This window comes from Mobula hypostoma, chromosome 2, assembly GCF_963921235.1.
Source record: "Mobula hypostoma chromosome 2, sMobHyp1.1, whole genome shotgun sequence".
Classification (NCBI taxonomy): Eukaryota; Metazoa; Chordata; class Chondrichthyes; order Myliobatiformes; family Myliobatidae; genus Mobula; species Mobula hypostoma.
Window position 1 is genome coordinate 80,605,131 of NC_086098.1, and position 22,290 is coordinate 80,627,420.

Consider the following 22,290-nt stretch of genomic DNA (forward strand, 5'->3'; position numbering starts at 1 on the left):
GCATTTATGAAAACAGCCATTAACCTGTACTTGGTTATTTCAAGGCAATCATTGTTCCTGCAGCTTCCCAGTTTCCATTCCTTGTGAGGGGTTCCAGATGTAATAGGGATTAAATCTTGTTCGATTCTTGCTCTGTTCCATTACCAGAATTTTAACTCCCAGCACTTTTTAACCAAGTCCTCACAAACCTATCATCAGCTTTGCAAATTCATAAATAGCAACAAGAAGCCCTGAATTTAAAGATTATTGTTACATGTACATTGAAACTTTGAAACATACGGTGAAATGCGTCGTTTTCAATCTAACACTCTTCGAGATCCGCAGGGGCAGCCCGCAAGTGTCGCCATGCTTCTGGTGACAACACAGCATGCCCACAGCTTATTAACCCTAACCCAGACGCCTTTGAATTGTCAGAGGAAATCAGAGCACCCGGAGGAAACCCATGAAACGACCAGAGTCCTGCGGGTAGTAACGGGGCTGAACCCCGGTTTTACAGCTGGTGCTGGAATGGCATTATGCTTACCGCTGCACTATTGTGCCAACCCTGAGTCTACGCTCACAAAAGTTTTACAGAATGATATGTGACCTGTTGGAGTGAAGAAATTCTGAGGATGCATGACAACCTTGATGCTAAGTGGATGTTATTTAGGATTTCAAAGTCCTACAGTGGCTTCAAGTTGGCATCTGCAAATTGCTGAGACAATTCTACAAATAATTCAAGCATATCATTCTTCACCCTGTTTCAGCCTCATAAAGCAAATTAAAATAGACCGACTCATTCTTGAACATAGAAAATACTGAAAAAGAAAACCCCAGTCAAATATTTGGTAATCTAGCAAGGATTACAAATTCTTTGCACATCTAAACTAATCACTTGACAAGTGGATATTTAAACACAGTACAGACTCCTATCCCACTGCTATTAGACTCTTGAATAAATCTCTTATGCTCTAAAAGACAAACTCTTGAACTCTTGATTCCCCCAATCTACATCGTCATGCCCCCCGCATTTTGTTTGCTTTTATTTTAATTTTATTTAGAGATGTGGCTCAGTAACAGGCCCTTCCGGCCTAAGGAGCCTGCCAATCTAATTACACACACATGACCAATTAACTTAATAACCCATGCATCTTTTCAATGCAGCAGGAAACCGGAGCACCCAGAGGAAAACCACACAGTCACAGGGAGAACGTGCAAACTCCTCACAGACAGTGGTGGAATTGAATCCAGGTCACTGGCACTTCATAGCATTACACTAACTGCTAGGCTACTGTGCCTCCCCGATGCTGCACTTTCTGTGCAACTGCAACATTACATTTTGCATTCTGTTTGTCTTTTTGGCAAGATCTGTCTGGATGGCACACAAATCAAATGAAACTCAAAGTCCAGAAATGTTAATAAACCATTATTCTCCAGTGATGCACTGATGGCAGCATTTATGCATGGTAATCTGCAGGAATACTCAACACTATCTCCCCCCTTTCAGCATTGTTCAAGGGCTCTCTAGGTAGTAGTTAGCTTTCATGAGAAAACCTTTAGGATGTTTACCTCTATGTGTTACAGTAAGAAAGGATTGCATACAGAACCAGACGCTGAATTCAGCTAATTAATCCAGATTTCAGCAATGAATTTCAAACCAGACAAGTATGTCCCCTTTTAAAACAAGATGCAATATTATTAAAGACAGCTTATTTGAAGATTGCATACAAGTCAGGAGACCTTAGCGCTCTGCAGCACAGGGTGATGTGACCTGGTAATGCTCACCAGCTGGAAAGCCCTTGATCAAAGCCTATCTACCAAGAGAGGGAGAAAGGAGGTTTGCAGAGGGCATCAATCCACACTTTCTGCAGATACATCTTGGCAGGCTGTTGGAGAGTGATGCTGGGAGGAGCTGAGACTTCCTGCAGTCCTTGTGGCCAGGAAATAAAGTGCTAGCAAAAGGGACTGAGAAGGTCAATAAGTAACGAAAATGAAAGAAACATCCTTTAAATTAGGTTCGCAGATGTTACAGGTTGAAGACTTGCACTTATTTTGAAAGCTGCAAAAGATGTTCTTCATATTAATCATTATATCATAAAGAACAGAATTATACCATTTGGACTAATGGTTTCAGATCAGATTGATATTTCCTGGAATTACTTCCATTTTACTGTATTTTTGTTGCTGTCAATGCTCCTTATGTCCTTCAGTGATTACATTGAAAGATTGCATGTCCATAAAGACCATGAAACATAGAAGCAGAGTTAAGCCATTCGGTCCATTGAGTCTGCTCCATCACTCAATCACGGCTGATTTATTTTCTTTCTCAATAACATTCTGCTGACTTCTCCATGTAACCTTAAATGCCCTGACCAGTCAAGGACCTATCAACCTCTGTTTTAAATGGCTGTGGCAATGAATTCACAGATTCACAACCCTCTAGCTAAAGAAATTCCTCCTCATCCTCTTACTTCAGTAGTGGGGAAATAATCGGTGGAGAGTCTTAGAGACAGGAGTTATGAGCATTTGGAGAAGTATAGTCTGATAAGGGATACGCAGCATGGCTTTGTTAGGGGCAAGTCATGCCTCATGAACCTGAATGAATTTTCTGAGGATATGACAAAGCATGTTGATGAAGGTACAGCAGTGCATGTGGTATTATGAGCCATGGCAGGCTGATTCCGAAAGTCAGGAGGCATGGGATCCAGGGGAACTTAGGTGTACGGATACAGAAATAGCTTGCCCAAAGAAAGCAGAAGGTGGTAGTAGATGGAACATACTCTGCCTGGAGATTGGTGACCTCCAGGGATCTGCTCTTTGCTCTTCTGCTCTTTGAAGAGTCAAGACCTTTGCTCTTTGTGATTTTTAAATATGACTTGGATGAAGAAGGGTGGATTGGAAAATTTGCAAATGTCACAGAAGTTGGTGGAGACTTGGCAGTGTGGTGGAACAGAGGAATCTTGGGATCAACGTTCATACATCCCGCAAAGTTGCCATGCAAGTTGGTACAGTAGGTAAGAAGATGTATGATATGTTTGTTTTTCATTAGCCAAGAGACTGAGTTTGAGTGTCATAAGGTAATGTTGCAGCTTTATAAAGCCCTGATTATACCACACTTGGAATGTTGTGTTCAGTTCTGGTTAGTGGTATTTCTTCAAAGATCCTTACCACCTTAGGCTCTCTTTATTCTCCTACCACCTCCCATCAGGCAGAAGATACAAAAACTTTTTTAAAATTGCACAGCCAGGCTCAAAGATGGTTTCTATCCCACTGTTTTAAACAGTTCCTTAGTCCACAAGATGGACTCTTAACCTCACAGTCTACCTTATCATGGGCCTTACACCTTATTGTCTGCCTGCACTGCACTTTGTCTGATACTGTAACAATTTATTCTGCATTTTGTTATCATTTTCCCTTGTAATACAGTAATTCACTGATATGACGATCACACTGAAAGGTGGAAAAGAATCGATGCGACGAAAAGCCTAATTCTGCTCCTATGTCTTATGGTCTCATGAAATCCACTCTGACAGTCAGGGAACAACCCCTCAGCCATTGGAAGGAGGAGGTTCAGAAGGACCTGGTGATGACTTTCCATGTGGGAATCTTCTCTTCGATTTCTTCAATTGGTGCCCCTACACAACACCCACTATTTCACCTGACAGTATTGTGCAAAGGATGTCACACGTTAAGATAGACATTATCCTTTTTAAATTCCTTTGAAAATGAGCTTTCATGGTACATGTGACAATAACATGTGACATGTGACTATTTCCAATTCCAAATGATTCTATCTGGGTCATTGCACAATAATAACATAAGTCGCAATAAGGTAAAGTATATAAAATATTCGCCATTTCTGTCACATGGAGCAAAGCACTTTCATGCAAATCAAGATTCAAGATTCCAGATTTCTTGTTGTCATTCTTCAGTACATAACTCTGGACTGTAAATGCCTACAAAAAATTAATTTCAGGCTCAACAGGCTTCGACGTAAACAGGCAGAGGTGAGGGAAGGTTCCAGTAAGTTGTTTTTTTTTTCTCTCTCATTAGATTTCTTTTTCACTAATAAGTTTAGAGAGAATGCCAGACAGGATGTTGGAATGCTCCTCTTGCAGGATGTGGGAAGTCAGGGAGCCCTCCGGTGTCCCTGACAACGACACCTGCAAGAAGTGCATCCAGCTGCAGCTCCTAACAAACCGCGTTAGGGAACTGGAGCAGGAGCTGGATGACCTCCGGATCATTCAGGAGAATGAGGAGTTTATAGATAGTAGCTACAGGGAGGTAGTTACGCCAAAGGAGCAACGCGCAGGTAATTGGATTACCATCAGGCGAGGGAAGGGGAAAGGGCAGGCAGAGCAGGGTTCCCCTGTGGCCATTCTCCTCAACAGCAATTATACCGATTTGGATACTGTTGGAGGGGGATGACTTACCTGGGACAAGCAGCAGCAGCTGGATCTCTGGCACTGAGTTTGGTTCTGCGGTGCAGAAGGGAGGGTGGAAGAAGAGGAGAGCGGTAGTGATAGGGGACTCGATAGTTAGAGGTACAGAAAGGAGGTTCTGTGGTCATGACAGAGACTCCCGGATGGTTTGTTGCCTCCCGGGTGCCAAGGTCAGGGATGTCTCTGATCGCGTGCACAGCATTCTGAAGTGGGAGGGTGATCAGCCAGATGTCATGGGACACATCGGTATCAATGACGTAGGAAGAAAGAGTGAGGAGGTCCTGAAAAGTGAGTATAGAGAGCTTGGTAGGAAGTTGAAAACCAGGACCTTGAGGGTGGTAATCTCAGGATTGTTACCTGTGCCATGTGCCAGTGAGGGTAAGAATAGGATGCTCTGGTGGATGAACACGTGGCTGAGGAACTGGTGTAGGGGGCAGGGTTTCAGATTTCAGGATCATTGGGACCTCTTCTGGGGCAGGTAGGACCTGTACAAGAGAGATGGGTTACACTTGAACTACAAGGGGACCAATATCCTTGCAGAGAGGTTTGTTAGTGCTATTGGGGAGGGTTTAAACTAGATTTGCAGGGGGATGGGAACCAGAGTGCCAGAGCAGATAGTGGAGCAGGGGCGAAAATAAATGATGTTAAAAGTTCATACAAAGTCACAAATAGGAGGATTGTGTGTGGTGGTAATAATCTTCTGAGGTGTGTCTACTTCAATGCAGGGAGTATTGTGGGGAAGTCTGACGAGCTGAGGGCATGGATTGACCCATGGAATTACGACGTTATAGCCATTAGTGAAACTTGGCTGCAGGAGGGGAAGGACTGGCAGCTTAATATTCCAGGGTTCCGATGTTTCAGGCGTGATAGAGGCAGAGGAATGAATGGTGGGGGGTGGGGGGTGGGGGCTGGCATTGCTAGTCATGGAAAATGTTACAGCAGTGCTCAGGCAGGAAGGATTAGAGGGCTTGTCCACCAAGGCCATATGGGTGGAACTGAGAAACAGGAAAGGTATCACCACATTAATGAGGTTGTGTTATAGACCACCCAATAGTCAGCGAGAATTGGAGGAGTAAAAATATGTAGAGAGATAGCAGACAACTGCAGGAAACATAAAGTTGTGATAGTAGGGGATTTTAATTTTCCACATATTGATTGGGACTCCCATACTGTTAAAGGTCTAGATGGGTTAGAGTTTGAAGAAATGAGAAAGGATCTAAAAAATGTGGATTGGGACAGGTTGTTCTCTGGCAAGGATGTGATTGGTAAGTGGGAGGCCTTCAAAGGAGAAATTTTGAGAGTGCAGAGTTTGTATGTTCCTGTCAGGATTAAAGGCAAAGTGAATAAGAATAAGGAACCTTGGTTCTCAAGGGATATTGGAACTCTGATTAAGAAGAAGAGAGAGATGTACGACATGTATAGGAAACAGGGAGCAAATAAGGTGCTTAAGGAGTATAAAAAGTGCAAAAATACTTAAGAAGGAAATCAGGAGGGCTAAAAGAAGACACGAAGTTGCTTTGGCAGTCAAGGTGTAGGATAATCCAAAGAGCTTCTACAGGAATATTAAGAGCAAAAGGATAATAAGGGATAAAATTGGTCCTCTTGAAGATCAGTGGTCAGCTATATATGGAACCAAAAGAAATGGGGGAGATCTTAAATGGGTATTTTGCGTCTGTATTTACTAAGGAAACTGGCATGGAGTCAATGGAAATAAGGCAAACAAGTAGTGAGGTCATGGAACCTATACAGATTGAAGAGGAGGAGGTGCTTGCTACCTTGAGGCAAATCAGAATAGATCAATCCCCAGGACCTGACAGGGTATTCCCTCGGACCTTGAAGGAGACTAGTGTTGAAATTGCAGGGGCCCTGGCAAATATATCTAAAATGTCGGTATCTACAGGTGAGGTGCCAGAGGATTGGAGGATAGCTCATGTTGTTTCCTTGTTTTAAAAAGGCTCTAAAAGTAATCTGGGAAATTATAGGCAGGTATGTTTGACGTCAGTAGTAGGTAAATTATTGGAAGGAGTACTAAGAGATAGGATCTACAAGTATTTGGATAGACAGGGACTTATTAGGGAGAGTCAACTTGGCTTTGTGCATGGTAGGTCATGCTTAACAAATCTATTAGAGATTTTCGAGGAGCTTACCAGGAAAGTGGATGAAGGGAAGGCAGTGGATGTTGTCTACATGGACTTCAGTAAGGCCTTTGACAAGGTCCTGCATGGGAGGTTAGTTAGGAAGATTCAGTCGCTTGGTATACACGGAGAAGTAATAAATTGGATTAGACATTGGCTCAATGGAAGAAGCCAGAGAGTGGTAGTGGAGGATTGCTTCTCTGAGTGGAGGCCTGTGACTAGTGGTGTGCCACAGGGATCAGTGCTGGGTCCATTGTTATTTGTCATCTATATCAATGATCTGGATGATAATGTGGTAAATTGGATCAGCAAATTTGCTGATGATACAGAGATTGGAGGTGTAGTGGACAGTGAGGAAGGTTTTCAAAGCTTGCAGAAGGATTTGGACCAGCTGAAAAAATGGGCTGAAAAATGGCAGATGGAGTTTGATACAGACAAGTGTGAGGTATTGCACTTTGGAAGGACAAACCAAGGTAGAACATACAAGGTAAATGGTAGGGCACTGAGGAGTGCAGTAGAACAGAGGGATCTAGGAATACAGATACAAAATTCCCTAAAAGTGTCATCACAGGTAGATAGGGTCGTAAAGAGAGCTTTTGGTACATCGGCCTTTATTAATCGAAGTATTGAGCATAAGAGCTGGAATGTTATGCTGAGGTTGTATAAGGCATTGATGAGGCCGAATTTGGAGTATTGTGTGCAGTTTTGGTCACCAAATTACAGGAAGGATATTAATAAGGTTGAAAGAGTGCAGAGAAGGTTTACAAGGATGTTGCTGGGACTTGAGAAACTGAGTAACAGAGAAAGGTTGAATAGGTTAGGACTTTATTCCCTGGAGCGTAGAAGAATGAGGGGAGATTTGATAGAGGTATATAAAATTATGATGGGTATAGATAGAGTGAATGCAAAGAGGCTTTTTCCACTGAGGCTGGGGGAGCAAAAAAAACAGAGGACATGGTTTAAGGGTGAAGGGGGAAAAGTTTAAAGGAAACATTAGCGGGGGCTTCTTCACACAGAGAGTGGTGGGAGTGTGGAATGAGCTGCCAGATGAAGTGGTAAATGTGGGCTCACTCTTAACATTTAAGAAAAACTTGGACAGGTACATGGATGAGAGGTGTATGGAGGGATATGGTCCAGGTGCAGGTCAGTGGGACTAGGCAGAAAAATGGTTCGGCACAGCCAAGAAGGGCCAAAAGGCCTGTTTTTGTGCTGTAATGTTCTATGGTTCTATGGGTATTAGATGGTGACATACACACAGTGGCCAACACATTGAATCTTAAAGTGGTTGGGATACAACAGCAGAAGACTACACAGGGTTCGACAACTATACTTAATAAACTGGCTACTGAGTGCACACATATTTTGATAATAAATTTGAACTTTGAAGTATAAAGGAGAATGAAATGATTGTTACTCTGGATCCACAAACCACAAACACAAATGAAGCCCTTCTGAAGTATAATTACTGTTGTAGCAGGCAACCAGTTATGTCCTCCATATGATACCTGCGGATTTCCTACAGGTGCTTCAGTTTCCTCCCACAGTCCAAAGATGCACCAGCTAATAGGTTAATGGATCATTGTAACTTGTCCTGTGATAGGCAACGGTTCAATAGGTAGATTGCTGGGCGAGGCAGCTCATTGGACCAGAAAGGCCTGTTGCACACTGTATCTCCGAATAAATAAATAAAATTAATTAATCTGATTGGCTGGAGAGTACAGTACTCTCTGTAGTTCTTCACTGCTGCATCAGCCTGGATTTTATTGTAGAAAACGACCTCAGATTCTTCAGTTACTTCTCATTGATCCTTCCACAGTATGACCTAAAAACACAGAAATTTTTCCATGCCGAAAGATGGGGTTAATGTTCATTTGAAAAGTGCTTGACAAGCTAAACATTTTAACTTCAATAAGTTTTACTGTCTTGATAGTGAGAAACACTAAACAAACATGCGGAACATGAAAGCTAAGGGGAAAATATTCACCTGAAATGGACATAAATCCTATGAGAAAGTGGAAAGAAGAGGGACATAGTGACAATGACAAATCGATTGACATCACTGAAGTGCAGAACATTTAACAGAAGTAATAGGGTGAGGACTGACTGCTTCATTACCTTTTTACCGAGTGTATCTTTATTTTTCTTCACTGTGTCATTAGTAGTATCCCATTCTTTGCATTGAGACATCTCAACCATGCAGTCTGACTCCACAAACTTCCCGCTGGTTTTAAAACAGTGCCAATCCTTTTTTCAGTGAACTTTTTACTGCTCATCAGAGACTTTTAATGTTCCCGTGTATATTTCCCGCTAATCTTTTTGCCTACACGGTCCTTGCTTTTCATTTCCTTCTTGGTTCCCTTTCCTCCAAAATCTTTATACCTGATTGCTGTTTGATTCTACATACACTCAGTGGCCATTTTATTAGGTACAGGAAGGGAACCCAGTGTGCTTTTCTGCTGCTGCAGACCATCCACTACAAGGTTCGACATGTAGTGGATTTGGAGATGCTCTTCTGCATACCACTGTTATAACATGTGGTAATTTGAGTTACTGTCACCTCCCTCTCAGTTTAAATTAGTCTGGTCATTCTCATCTAACCTCTTTCATTAATAAGGCATTTTCACCCACAGAGCTACAGCTCACTGGATGTTTCTGTGTTTCTTACACCATTCTCTATAAACTCTAGAGACAGCTGCATGTGAAAATTCCATAAGATCAGCAGTATCTGAGATACTCAAACCACCCTGTCTGGCACCAACAATCATTCCACAGTCAAAGTCACTTAAATTACATTTCTTCCCCATTCTAGTGTTTGGTTTGAACAACAACTGAACCTCTTGACCATGTCTGCATGCTTTTATGCATCGAGTTGCTGCATCGTGATTGACAGTTTTGATGTTTGCAATAACGAGAAGGTGTACAGATGTAAAGTGGCCACAGAGTGTAATTCCTTTGGCTAAACCTTACTGAGCTGCACCAGAGAAAACCAGCAATCTGGGTTCAATTCCCACCACTGCCTGTATGGAGTTTGTACCTTCTCCCCATGATCCGATGAGTTTCCTTCAGGTGTTCTGATTTCCTCCCACATTTCAAAAACTTATGGGTTAGGGTTAGTAAGTTGTGGGCATGCTATGATGGTGCTGGAAGCATGGCGATACTTGCAGACTGTCCAGTGCAATACTTGCAGACCGTCCAGTGCAATCCTTGCAGACCGTCCAGTGCAATCCTTGCAGACTGTCCAGTGCAATCCTTGCAGACTGTCTAGTACAATCCTTGCTGATTTGACTCAAACAATGCATTTTACTGTATGTTTCAATATTCATGTGACAAATAAATCTAATCTTTCTGTCTTTATTTATTTTCCTTTTTCTCACGTTCCTATTTAGCTACATGCCACCACCAACTAGGAGATGTTATTTTTGGACCCCTCAGCCAGGTCATTGGTTTAGATTCTGTATAGTTGGTGCCCAAGTATCAGGCCCTGCTGTAACCCAGTCGTAACACCCTAGCGATCTGAGCAGGACCTATGTACTCTATCTGTTCATTAACTCTCAACCTGTTGGCACTGTAGCTGCAGTTCCATGTGCCAAAGTTCTGTGTGAGAACTTTATTCAAAAGCCTTCTAGAAATCCATTGATATTACATCTGCTGATTTTTCCACATCAACATCATCAGGTTCATCTTTAAAAGAACTCCAATAGATTAATCAGATATGATTATTTCATTATATCATGATGATTTTACTGAATCATATTTTTAAATTTTCCAAACATCTTGTTATCCCATCCTTTATTATCAGATCCTGCAAACAACTGATATTAGCTTAATGGATCAGTCATATCCTGTTCTTTCCTGTCTATCTTTACAAAATATTTAATCACATTTGCTACCCCTCAATCCACAGGAGCAGACCAGAGATCTAGAGGGTTCTGCAAGATGAAACCTAGAACATCTACTCTCCAAACACAAATTTCTGTAGGCAGATGTACAATGGAGAGCATTCTAACTGATTGCGTCACTGCCTGCTATAGAGGCTCCAATGCATGAGATTGAAAGAGGATACAGAGTGTTATAGACTCATCCGGCTCCATTGTGACTATTAGCCTCCTCAGCACTGCTGTCGTCTTCAAAAGGCGATGCCTCAAGAAGGCAGCCTCCATCATTCAGGACCCTCCACATCCTGGACGTGCCCTCTTTCTATTATTAGCATCAGGAAGGAGGTACAGGAGCCTGAAGACACACTCAGAATTTTAGAATCAACTTAATTCCCTCCATCATCAGATTTCTAAACACCCATGAACCCATGAACACCACCTCATTATTCTTCCTTTTCACAATTTTATTTATTCTTATATTGTAACTTTTAGTAAGTACTTAAGAATTGCACTGTACTGCTGCCACAGAATAACAAATTTCACAACATACAATATGTCACTGAAAACATGTCTTCTTCTGATCCACCTTTTTTTTTAGCTCGCCATGGCAGCGTTAGCAGGTAGCGCAATGCTATTACATCTCGGAGCTCAATTCCGGTGCAGTCTGTAAGGAATTTGTACATTCTTCCTGTGACCGTGTGGATTTTCTCTGGGTGCTCTGGTTTCCCCCCACAGTCCAAAGACTTACCAGTTAGTAGGTTAATTGGTCATTGTAAACTGTCCTGTGATTAGGCTAGTGTTAAATAGATAGATCACTGATAGTCCTGTTTTTGGGCGTGAAGGGCCTGTTCCAAGCTGCTACTCTAAATCAATAAATAGATAAAATTCATAAAACTCTGGTCCTTGGATCTTATTGACTTTCAGGTGTACTAACCTCTCTGTTGATGTATTAACTACTATTCTTTTTAATTTCTTCATTGGCACTAGTCTCTTAGCTCTGTGGAAGTTCTGAGAAATCTTTTACTGCTTCCATGAAAACAGACACAAGTTACTCGACTTTCTCTGTCATTCCAAATTTCCCATTCTACATCCTCCAATCTGTAAGGGAACACATCTGCTCATGGTCATTACATCCTCTCTATGTAATAATAGAAGCACTTATTCATTCTTCTTGCTGGTTTACTAATATACTCTATCTTCATTTATCTATCAAATTCTTGATCAAACTTTGCTTAGGGGGGAATCTAATTGAAACCTACTGATTATTGAAAGGCCAAGATAGAGTGAATGTGGAAAGAATCTTTTCTATAATGGGTGAGTGTAGGACCAGAGGGCACAGTTTCAGAATACAAAAACGTCCCTTTAGTACAGACACGAGGAGGAATTTATTTAGTTAGTAGATTTATGGAATTCATTGCCACAAACGGTTGTAGAGGTCAAGTCATTGAGTATTTTGAAAGCAGTGGTTGATAGGATCTTGATTAGTAAGGGCATCAAAGATTGCAGTAGAAGGCAGGAGAATGGGGTTGAGAGGGATAATAAGTCAGCCATGATGGAATGGTGAAGCAGACTCTTTTTTCATTTTTAATTTTTTCTCACACTACAACACAGAAAGAGGCCCTTCAGCCCATCTAGTCATGCCAAAACCATTAACCTGCTAGTCCCATCAACCTGCATCTGAACCATAGCTCTCCATATCCCTCCCATCCATGTACCTATCCAAATTTCTCTTAAATATTGATCGAACTCATATACACCATTTCTGCTGGCACCTTGTTCCACACTCTCACCACCCTCCGAATGAAGAAGTTCCCTTCAGCCTTAAACATTTCACCTTAACCCATGGTCTCTAGTTCTAGTCTCATCCAACTTCAATGGAAAAAGCCAGCTTGCATTTACCCAATCTATACCTTCCATAATTTTGTATACCTCCCTCTAATCTCCATTCATTCTTCTTTGCTCTAGGAAACAAAGTCCTAACCTATTCAACCTTTCCCTATAACTCAGGACCTGGCAACGTCCTTATAAATTTTCTCTGTACCCTTTCAATCTTATTGACATCTTTCCTCGTGGTAAGGGACCAAAACTGTACACAGTTCTTCAAGTAACACACATACAATGCTGGAGAAACTCAACAGTCCAGGCAGCACCTATGGAAAAGGGCATAGTTTTGGGCCAAGACTCATCAACTGGACTGGAGAAAAAAAAATGAAGAATAGATTGAAAAGTTGGGGGGTGGGGAAGGAGAAACACAAGGTGAAAGGTCAAACTGGGAAGGTAGAAGGGTAAAGTAAAGAGCTGGGAATTTGATTGGTGAAAGAGATACAGGGCTGGTGAAAGGAGAATTGAATAGGAGAGGGCAGAAGACCGTGGAAGAAAGAAGAGCATCAGGGGGAGGTGATGAGCAGGCAAGGAGAAAAGGTGGGAAAGGGGTTGGGGAATGGTGAAGGAGGGAGCATTACCAGGTTCGTGTTCAAGAAATCGATATTCATGCTGTCAGGTTGGAGGCTACCCAGGTGGAATATAAGGTGTTGTTCCTCCAACCTGAATGTGGTCTCATCATGGCAGTAGAGGAAGCCATGGATTGACATATCAAAATGGGAATGGGAGGTGGAATTAAAATGGGTGGCCACTGGCAGAGCCCGCTGCCTCCAGCAGATGGAGCGTAGGTGCTCAGTGAAGCAGTCTCCCAATCTACGTTGGGTCTCACCAATATACAGGAGGCCACACAGGGAACACTAGACTAAGTATGTTACCCCAACAGACTCGCAGGTGAAGTGTCGCTTCACCTGGAAGGACTGTTTGGGGCCCTGAATAATAGTGAGAGGGGAGGTGTAGGGGAGGGTGTGGCACTTGTTCCACTTGCAAGAATAAGTGCCAGGAGGGAGATCGGTGGGGAAGGACGAATGGACAAGGGAGTCGCTTTGGGAGCGATCCCTGCGGAAAGCGGAAAGTGGTGGGAGGGGGCAGGGAGGGAAAGATGTGTTTGGTGGTGGAAGACCGTTGGAGATGGCAGGAGTTCTGGAGAATTATATGCTGGACGTGGAGGCTGGTGGGGTGGTAGCCGAAGACAAGAGGAACCCTATCCCTGGTAGGGTGGCAGGAGGATGGGGTAACAGAAGATGTGTGTGAAATGGAAGAGATGTGGTTGAGGGCAGCGTTGATGGTGGAGGAAGAGAAACCTCTTTCTTTGAAAAGGTAGGACATCTCCTTATTAAGAGTGAGGATAAGTTCCACTAGACAGAGGAGAGTGGTGGTGGAGGGGAACTAGTTGGGTCTAGTGTCCAGAAAGAAATGGAGAGCTTTGGGGCCTTCTTGGTGGAGGATGGAGGTGTATAGGGACTGGACATTCACTATGAAAATAAGTTGATGGGGGCCAGGGAACTTGAAATCATTGAAAAGATCCAGAGCATGTGAAGTGTCACAGATGTAGGTAGGAAGGGACTGAACTAGGGGGATAAAACAGTGTTAAGATATGCAGAAATGAGTTCAGTGGGGGAGGAACAAGCTGAAATAATGGGTCTACCTGGACAAGCAGGTTTGTGAATCTTGGACAGGAGGTAGAATCGGGAAGTGTAGGGCATGGGAACTATGAGGTTGGTGTCAGTACATGGGAGATCCCCATAGCTAATAAGATAGGTGATGGTGTGGGAGACAATGGCCTGGTGCTCCTTAGTGGGGTCCGTTGAGTCTGTTGGGGTCATATACTGTGTCCAGTGCTCCCAGTGTGGCCTCAGGTATATCGGTGAAACCCGATGTAAATTGGGAGACCTCTTCCCTGAGCACCTATGCTCCATCTGCCAGAAAAAGCGGGATCTCCCAGTATCCGCCCATTTTAATTCCAACTCCCATTCCCACTCTGACATGTCAGTCCATGGCCTCCGCAACTGTTGCAATGAGGCCACACTCCGGTTGGAGGAACAGCACCTTATATTCCATCTGGGTAGCCTCCAACCTGATGGCATGAACATTGATTTCTCAAACTTTCAGTCATGCCACACACCCTCCTTCACCATTCCTCATCCCCTTATCTCCTCCCTCCGAAGCTCTTCTTTGTTCCATGGTCTTCTCTCCTCTCCTGTTAGATCCCCCCTTCACCAGCCCTGTATCTCTTTCACCAATCAGCTTCCCAGTTCTTTACTTCACACCTCCCCCTCCCAGTTTCACCTTTCACCTTGTGTTTCTCCTTCCCCACTCCCCACCTTTTAAATCTACTCCTTATATTTTTTTCTCCAGTCCTGATGAAGTGTCTTGGCCCGAAACATCCACTGTACTCTTTTCCATTGATGTTGCCTGGCCTGTTGAGTTCCTCCAGCATTTTATCTGTGTTGTTTGAAGAACTGTGTACAGCTTTGGTCTCCTACCACCAGGAAATACCACCATTGTGTGGATAGTCAGAAGCTCGTGTGGACAGTCAGAGGCTTGTGTGGATAGTCAGAGGCTTCACGTGGACAATCAGAGGCTTCATGTGGACAGTTAGAGGCTTCCTGTGGATAGACAGAGGCTTCGTGTGGACAGTCAGAGGCTCATGTGGACAGTCAGAGGCTTCGTGTGGACAGTCAGAGTCTTCGTGTGAATAGTCAGAGGCTCATGTGGATAGTCAGAGGCTCGTGTGGACAGTCAGAAGTTTTGTGTGGATAGTCAGAGGCTTCGTGGGGATAGTCAGAGGCTTCGTGTGGATAGTCAAAGGCTTTGAGCGGAGAGTCAGAGGCTTCAACCCAGGGCTGAAATGACTAACACGAGAGAACACAGTTTTAAGGTTCTTGGAAGTAGGTACAGAGGAGATGTCAGGAATAAGATTTTTACACAGAGAGTGTGGTGAGTGTGTGGAATGGGCTGCCGGTGACGGTGGTGGAGGCGGATACAATAGGGTCTTTTAAGAGAATCCTGGATAGGTACATGGAGCCTAGGAAAATAGAGGGCTATGGGTAACCCTAGGTAATTTCTAAAGTAAGTACATGTTCAGCACAGCATTATGGGCTGAAGGGCCTGTACTGTGTTGTGCGTTTTTCTATATTTTCTGTGTTTCTATGTTTTCTATAAAAGATGTCAGTAAGATTGAAAGAGTACAGAGAAAATTTATGAAGACGTTGCCAGGACTTGAGGTCCTAAGTTATAGGGAAAGGTTGAACAGGTTAAGACTTTGTTCCCTAGAGAGAAGAAGCATTTTGTGTTTGTTGCTTGGATTTCCAACATCTGCAGATTTTCTTCTGTTTGTGATTAGATTACTACATCCGCTGCCTTGCCTTCATCAACTTCCTGGTAACTTACTCAAAAAACTCTATAAGACTAGTTAGACACAACTTACCATGCACAAAGCCATGCTGAATATCCCTAATCAGTAACTGTCTTTCTAAATATTTATATAACTAGTCCCTTAGAATACCTTTCAATAACTTTCCCTGGCCTATAATTTCCTGTCTTAGAGCCTTTGTCAAACACTGGAACAACACTAGCTATCTGCCAGTCCTCCAACACCTCACCCATGGCTAAAGATGTTTTAAGGATCTCGGCTAGGGCGCCTGCAGTTTCTGCACTAACCTCCCACAAGGTCCAAGGGGACACCTTGTCAGGCCCAGGAGATTTATCTGCCCTGATTTTCCTCAAGACAGGAAACACCTCCTCCTCTGTAATCTGTATTTGGTCCATGATCTCTACTGCTTTACTTCACTTCTATAGATTCTGTGTCCTTCTCCGAGTCTCATGCCTTGTTTTAGCCATCCTGATTTCCTTAAATGTTTTCTTGCATTTCTTATATCCCTCAAGTACCTTCCTTATTCCTTTGTTCCACCCATATAGCCTCAGTAGATGAGCTTTCCCATTTGTCCTGTCTGAGAACTGCTATGACATTTTCCCTGACGAATAATGCTACCCCTCCCCTTTTAATCTTTCCTGCTGAATCACTTCTAGAGCAATGGAACCTTGAAACATGGAGCTCCCATCCTCCTGCAATCAAGTCTCTCTAATGTCTACAATATCATAATTCCACATGCTCTTCCATGCCCTAAGCTCATCTGCCTTTCCTACAATATTCCTTCTGTTGAAATGTACACAACTCAGAACATTAGTCCCATTCCTGACTTAACAACATCCTTCCCCACAACACACCACTAGCTGTTCTGGTGCTCTGGTTCCCATCCCCCTGCAGCTCTGGTTTAAACCCAACCCCATGCAGCACCAGTGAACTCTCCTGCAAAGTTATTACTCTCTCTCCAGTTCAGGAACAAACCATTCCTCAATGGGCCGAATGGCTAACTCTGCTCCTGTGTCTTATGATCTTAAAGCACTACTGACCCTCATACTCCACTCTTCTAACAGATTCCATTTTCTGCAGACCTTCAATGCCTCCAGCAGTCACCTCCCAGCTTCTGTTGCTATTTCTACCCTTCCCTCCTGTATCTGCCCCTTATCCTTCTACAGCTGGATTCACCTACCACTCACCATCTCTGAACCCATTGCTTGTCCTTACACTGACTATCTCCCCCTGTGCTTTCAGTCCAGGTGGGGGTGAAAGCAGAAGAAGGGGGAATGGGGGTAATTTATGGCAGCAATGTTATCTTTGATTGTCAGATTCAAACCTTTCAATCTTGTAAATGTGAGCACACATTGTGTGTAATGAAACACTCTGCACAACAGCAGTTGAAAAGCGTCACGATTTGCTTACAAGTTCAGTGATTAATTACTTCCTCCAGGTGTTGGACTTTTATGTACCCGTGTTCAGAATTCTTTTAAACTTTGAAGTGAATGATCAGGGTGGGGCTGATGTGATTCGAATGCAGGTACTGCAGTTCATTTCCCGCAGCAGGAACAATTCGTAAGGTTTTCCTCTTCAAGATTCAAGATTCAAGATTGTTTAATGTCATTTCCAATACACAAGTGCAAAGCAGAATAAAATCATTGTTACTCCAGCTCTGTAGTAGCATAAAAAGAAATGCAATAAGAAAAAAAGAACACAATTATAATAATTTTTAAAAATTATAAATGTAAATACATAAAATAGCTTACATACATAGATTGATTGTATGTCCATAAAGTGATGCTAAGAGTGACTGTACATAAGGTGACTGACAGGAAATGATAAAGCAGTGGTGTGGGGGGGTGGTGTGGAGGAGTGGGTTAGTGGGTCAGCCTTACTGCTTGGAGAAAGTCACTGTTTTTGAGTCTGGTAGCCCTGGCGTGGAAGCCAAGTTGCTTCCATCCTGATGGGAATGAGACCAACAGTCCATGTACAGAGTGTGTGGCTTTCTTCATGACACTACTGGCCCTTTTCTGGCACATTTCTGTATATATGTCCTTGATGGCAGATCGGCTGGTGCTGATGGTCTGTTGAGCAGTTTTGACTACCTATTGTAGAACCTTCCTGTCCGCCGTAGTGCAGTTTCTGTACCATCCAGTGATGAAAATCGTTAGGGTGCTCTCTACTGAGTATCTACAGACTGATGTGCGTATGGATGTGCATAGTCCAGCTCTCTTCAGCACCTCAGAAAGTAGAGGCATTGGCAGGCTTTCATAACGGTGTGTTCTGGAACCATGAGAGTTTGTGCAACCTGTGCACTTTTGGAATTTGAGACTGCTCGCAGTTTCCACTACTGTGCTGGCTATGTACAGGGGGTGTGAGTGGTGTGAGTTCTCCTGAAGTCGATAACCATCTCCTTTGTCTTGTTAACATTAAGGAAGAGGCTATTTGCCTGGCTCCAAGCCTCGAGCTCCTCCACCACCTCTCTGTAGGCTGACACATCGTTGTTGGTGATGAGCCCCACCACTGTGGTGTCATTGGCAAACTTGACAATGTGATTATTCGGATGTTAGGCCATGCAGTCATGTATGAAGAGAGTGTACAGCAATGGGCTTAGCATACAGCTCTGTGGGCACCTCTGTTGCAGGTGATGAGAGGGAGGTGTGGTTATGCACCCCGACCACCCGGAATTCTGTTAGTTAGGAAGTCCAACACCCAGCTTTTGGAATCAAGAGCAACAGGACACATGAAAGAAGGTTGGTGACAGGAGGTTCGGGCAAAGAAGCAGAAATTCTTGTTAGCAGGTGTTTTCAACAAGGGAGCAATGTCTGCAATTGCCCTGAAGTTCTACATATGAATGGCCAGTGAGTTTGGTGATGAAAGTTACCAGGAAAGTGGATGAAGGCAAGGCAGTAGATGTTGTCTACATGGGTTTTAGCAAGACCTTTGACAAGATCCTGCATGGGAGGCTGGTCAAGAAAGTTCAATCACTCGGCATTCAGGATGAAGTAGTAAATTGGATTAGACATTGGCTTTGTGGGAGAAGCCAGAGAGTGGTAGTAGAGAGTTGCTTCTCTGACTGGAGGCCTGTGATTAGTAGAGTGCTGCAGGGATCAGTGCGGGGACCTTTGTTGCTTGCCATCTATTTCAATGATCTGGATGATTATGTGACTAACTGGATCAGCAAACTTGCAGATGACACCAAGATTAGGGGTGCAGTGGACAGCAAGAAGGCTATCATGGCTTGTCAAGGGATCTGCATCAGCTGAAAAAATGGGCTGAAAAATGGCAGATGAAATTAAATACAGGCAAGCGTGAAGTTTTGCACTTAGGTGGGACCAACCAGGGTAGGTCTTATACAGTGAATGGCAGGGCGCTGAGGAGTGTGCTAGAACAAAGGGATCTGGGAATGCATGTCCAGATTTCGTTGAAAGTAGCATCACAGATATAAAGAAAGCTTTTGGCACATTGGCCTTCATAAATCAATATATTGAGTAAAATGTATTGAATAAAACGGGGGACAAGGAGATGGCAGATGAACTAGGTGAGTATTTTACATCAATCTTCACTGTGGAAGAACTAGCAGTGTGCCAGATGTTGAAGGGTGTGAGGGAAGGGAAGTGAGTGCAGTTACTATTACAAGGGAGAAGGTGCTCAAAAAGCTGAAAGACCTAAGGGTGCATAAGTCACCCAGACCAGACCCCTAGGGTCCTGAAAGAGGTAGTGGTAGAGATTGTGGAGGCATTAGTAATGATCTTTCAAAAATCATTGGACTCTGGCATGGTGCCAGAAGACTGGAAAATTCAAATGTCACTCGATTCTTTAAAAAAGGAGGGAGTCAGCAGAAAAGAAAGTATAGACCAGTTAGCCTGACCTCAGTGGTTGGGAAGATGTTGGAGTCAATTGTTCAAGATGAGGTAATGCAGTACTTGGTGACACAGGACAAAATAGGACAAAGTTAGCATAGTTTCTTTTGAGGAAAATCTTGCCTGCCAAACCTGTTGGAATTCTTTGAGGAGATTACACATTGGATAGATAAAGGGGATGCAGTGGATGTTATATATTTGGACTTTCAGAAGACCTTTGACAAGGTGTCACACATAAGGCTGCTTACCAAGTTAAGAGCCCATAGTATTACAGGAAAGTTACTGACATGGTTAGAGCATTGGCTGATTGGTAGGAGGCAGCAAGTGGGAATAAAGGGATCCTTTTCTGGTTGTCTGCATCAAACACTTCTCAAATGATAAGCCTTTCATTGATGGAATCATTTTTATGAACCTACTTTGAACCCTCACCAATGGCAGCAAATCCTTTCTTAGATAAAGGACCAAAGCTGTTCACGATACTCCAAGTGAGGCTTCACCAGTGCTTTTATAAAGCCTCAGCATTACATCCTTGCTTTTATATTCTAGTCCTATTGAAATGAATGCTAACATTGTATTTGTTTTCCTCATCATTGACTCAACCCGCAAGTTAACCTTTAGGGAATCCTGCATGAGGACTCCCAAGTCCCATTGCACCTTGGATTTTTGGACCTTCTGCCCATTTAGAAAATAGTCTACTTTTTTTCCTTTTACCAAAGTGAATGACCAATCACTCAATCACTTCTTGACACTGCATTTCATTTGCCACTTTCTGTTGTTTCATATCCTGCTCTTTCTCAAGGTGCATTGTTCGTTAATAGACTACTCAAAACCATCAACACATAAAGTGCAAATGCTTTGTTTCAACTTTTATATTCTGGTCTTACATTTGCTTCCGTTGATTTAACAAAAATATATAGGGCAGCATATTAAAAATCACAAATAGACTGGACATGGAGAGGATGTGGTGGAATCTAAAACCACAGAACAGCCTCGGGATAGAAGGGTGTCCCTTTAGAACAGAGAAGAGGAGGAATTTCTTCAGCAAGATGGTCATGAATCTGTGGAATTCATAGTTAAAGTTGAGTTTGATAGGTTGTTGATTAGTAAGGTTATGGGGTGAAAGCAGGGTAGTGGGGCTGAGAGGGATGAAATCATTATCTGCTCCACCAGCCATGAAGGGATGGTGGAGCAGACTTGATGGAACAAATGACCTAATTTCGCTCTTACGTTCTATGGTTTTATGGTCCAAAGTCACTTGAAAGAGATGATAAGGACTTCAAATCAATAAATTAAAGACCCATTTTCCAGTCAATTGAATATTCTGAGGTCTAGTTAATCTCAGTGGAATTTTACCCCCAGCTACAGCCATCTGCTTTGGAAAACTTGTAAAATTAGAACATGAAACAGAGCAGCACAGCACAGCACAATACAGGTCCTTCATCCCATGATTTTGTGCCGACCTTTTAAACTACTCTAAGATCAGTCTAACACTTCCCTCCTACATAGCCCTCCATTTTTCTATCATCCACGTGCCAACCTAAGACTCACCTAAATGCCTCTAATGCAGTGGTTCCCAACAGGGACGGTTACATGTCCTAAGGGGGTGTTAGGAAAAATAGAAGTCATCTGGGGGGGGGGGGCGTGCTATGCGGTACCCTAACTTAAGGCATGAGACATGACCAACCATGTCAACTCACTGTCATCATCATTGTCCGATAGGCATTTCCAGTTCATAGTAATTTATAATTTTAATTTAGCCCCATTAATGATGGATAAATACCTATGGCATGATCTCTATGAGTCTGAAGGCAGTGAAGCCTTGAATTTTAATCCTGCTAAGAAACAGAAACTATAGAAAGTGCGTCAATACAATGTTACATACCTGGAGAATCGTTTTATTCCATTCCTGTCAGATCAGTGATGCCTCATGTGCCTTTTTTGTAATACTGTACTGTCTATCAAAGCCATGAACCATCAAGATTGCAGGAACACTTCTGTAAAAGACACCCTGAATAGACTACTTAAGGTATTGCTCAGTTCTAGAAGATGAAAGAAGCATTTTAAAACCATTGCACACTCAAGTCATTTACCAACAAAGCAAAAAATGACCTTGATAAAGGTCTAACAACAGGAATTCTGCAGATGCTGGAAATTCAAGCAACATACATCAAAGTTGCTGGTGAACGCAGCAGGCCAAGCAGCATCTATAGGAAGAGGCGCAGTCGACGTTTCAGGCCGAGACCCTTCGTCAGGACTAACTGAAGGAAGAGTGAGTAAGGGATTTGAAAGCTGGAGGGGGAGGGGGAGATGCAAAATGATAGGAGAAGACAGGAGGGGGAGGGATGGAGCCGAGAGCTGGACAGGTGATTGGCAAAAGGGGATACGAGAGGATCATGGGACAGGAGGTCCGGGAAGAAAGACGGGGGGGGGGTGACCCAGAGGATGGGCAATAGGTATATTCAGAGGGACAGAGGGAGAAAAAAGAGAGTGAGAGAAAGAATGTGTGCATAAAAATGAGTAACAGATGGGGTACGAGGGGGAGGTGGGGCCTAGCGGAAGTTAGAGAAGTCAATGTTCATGCCATCAGGTTGGAGGCTACCCAGACGGAATATAAGGTGTTGTTCCTCCAACCTGAGTGTGGCTTCATCTTTACAGTAGAGGAGGCCGTGGATAGATATGTCAGAATGGGAATGGGATGTGGAATTAAAATGTGTGGCCACTGGGAGATCCTGCTTTCTCTGGCGGACGGAGCGTAGA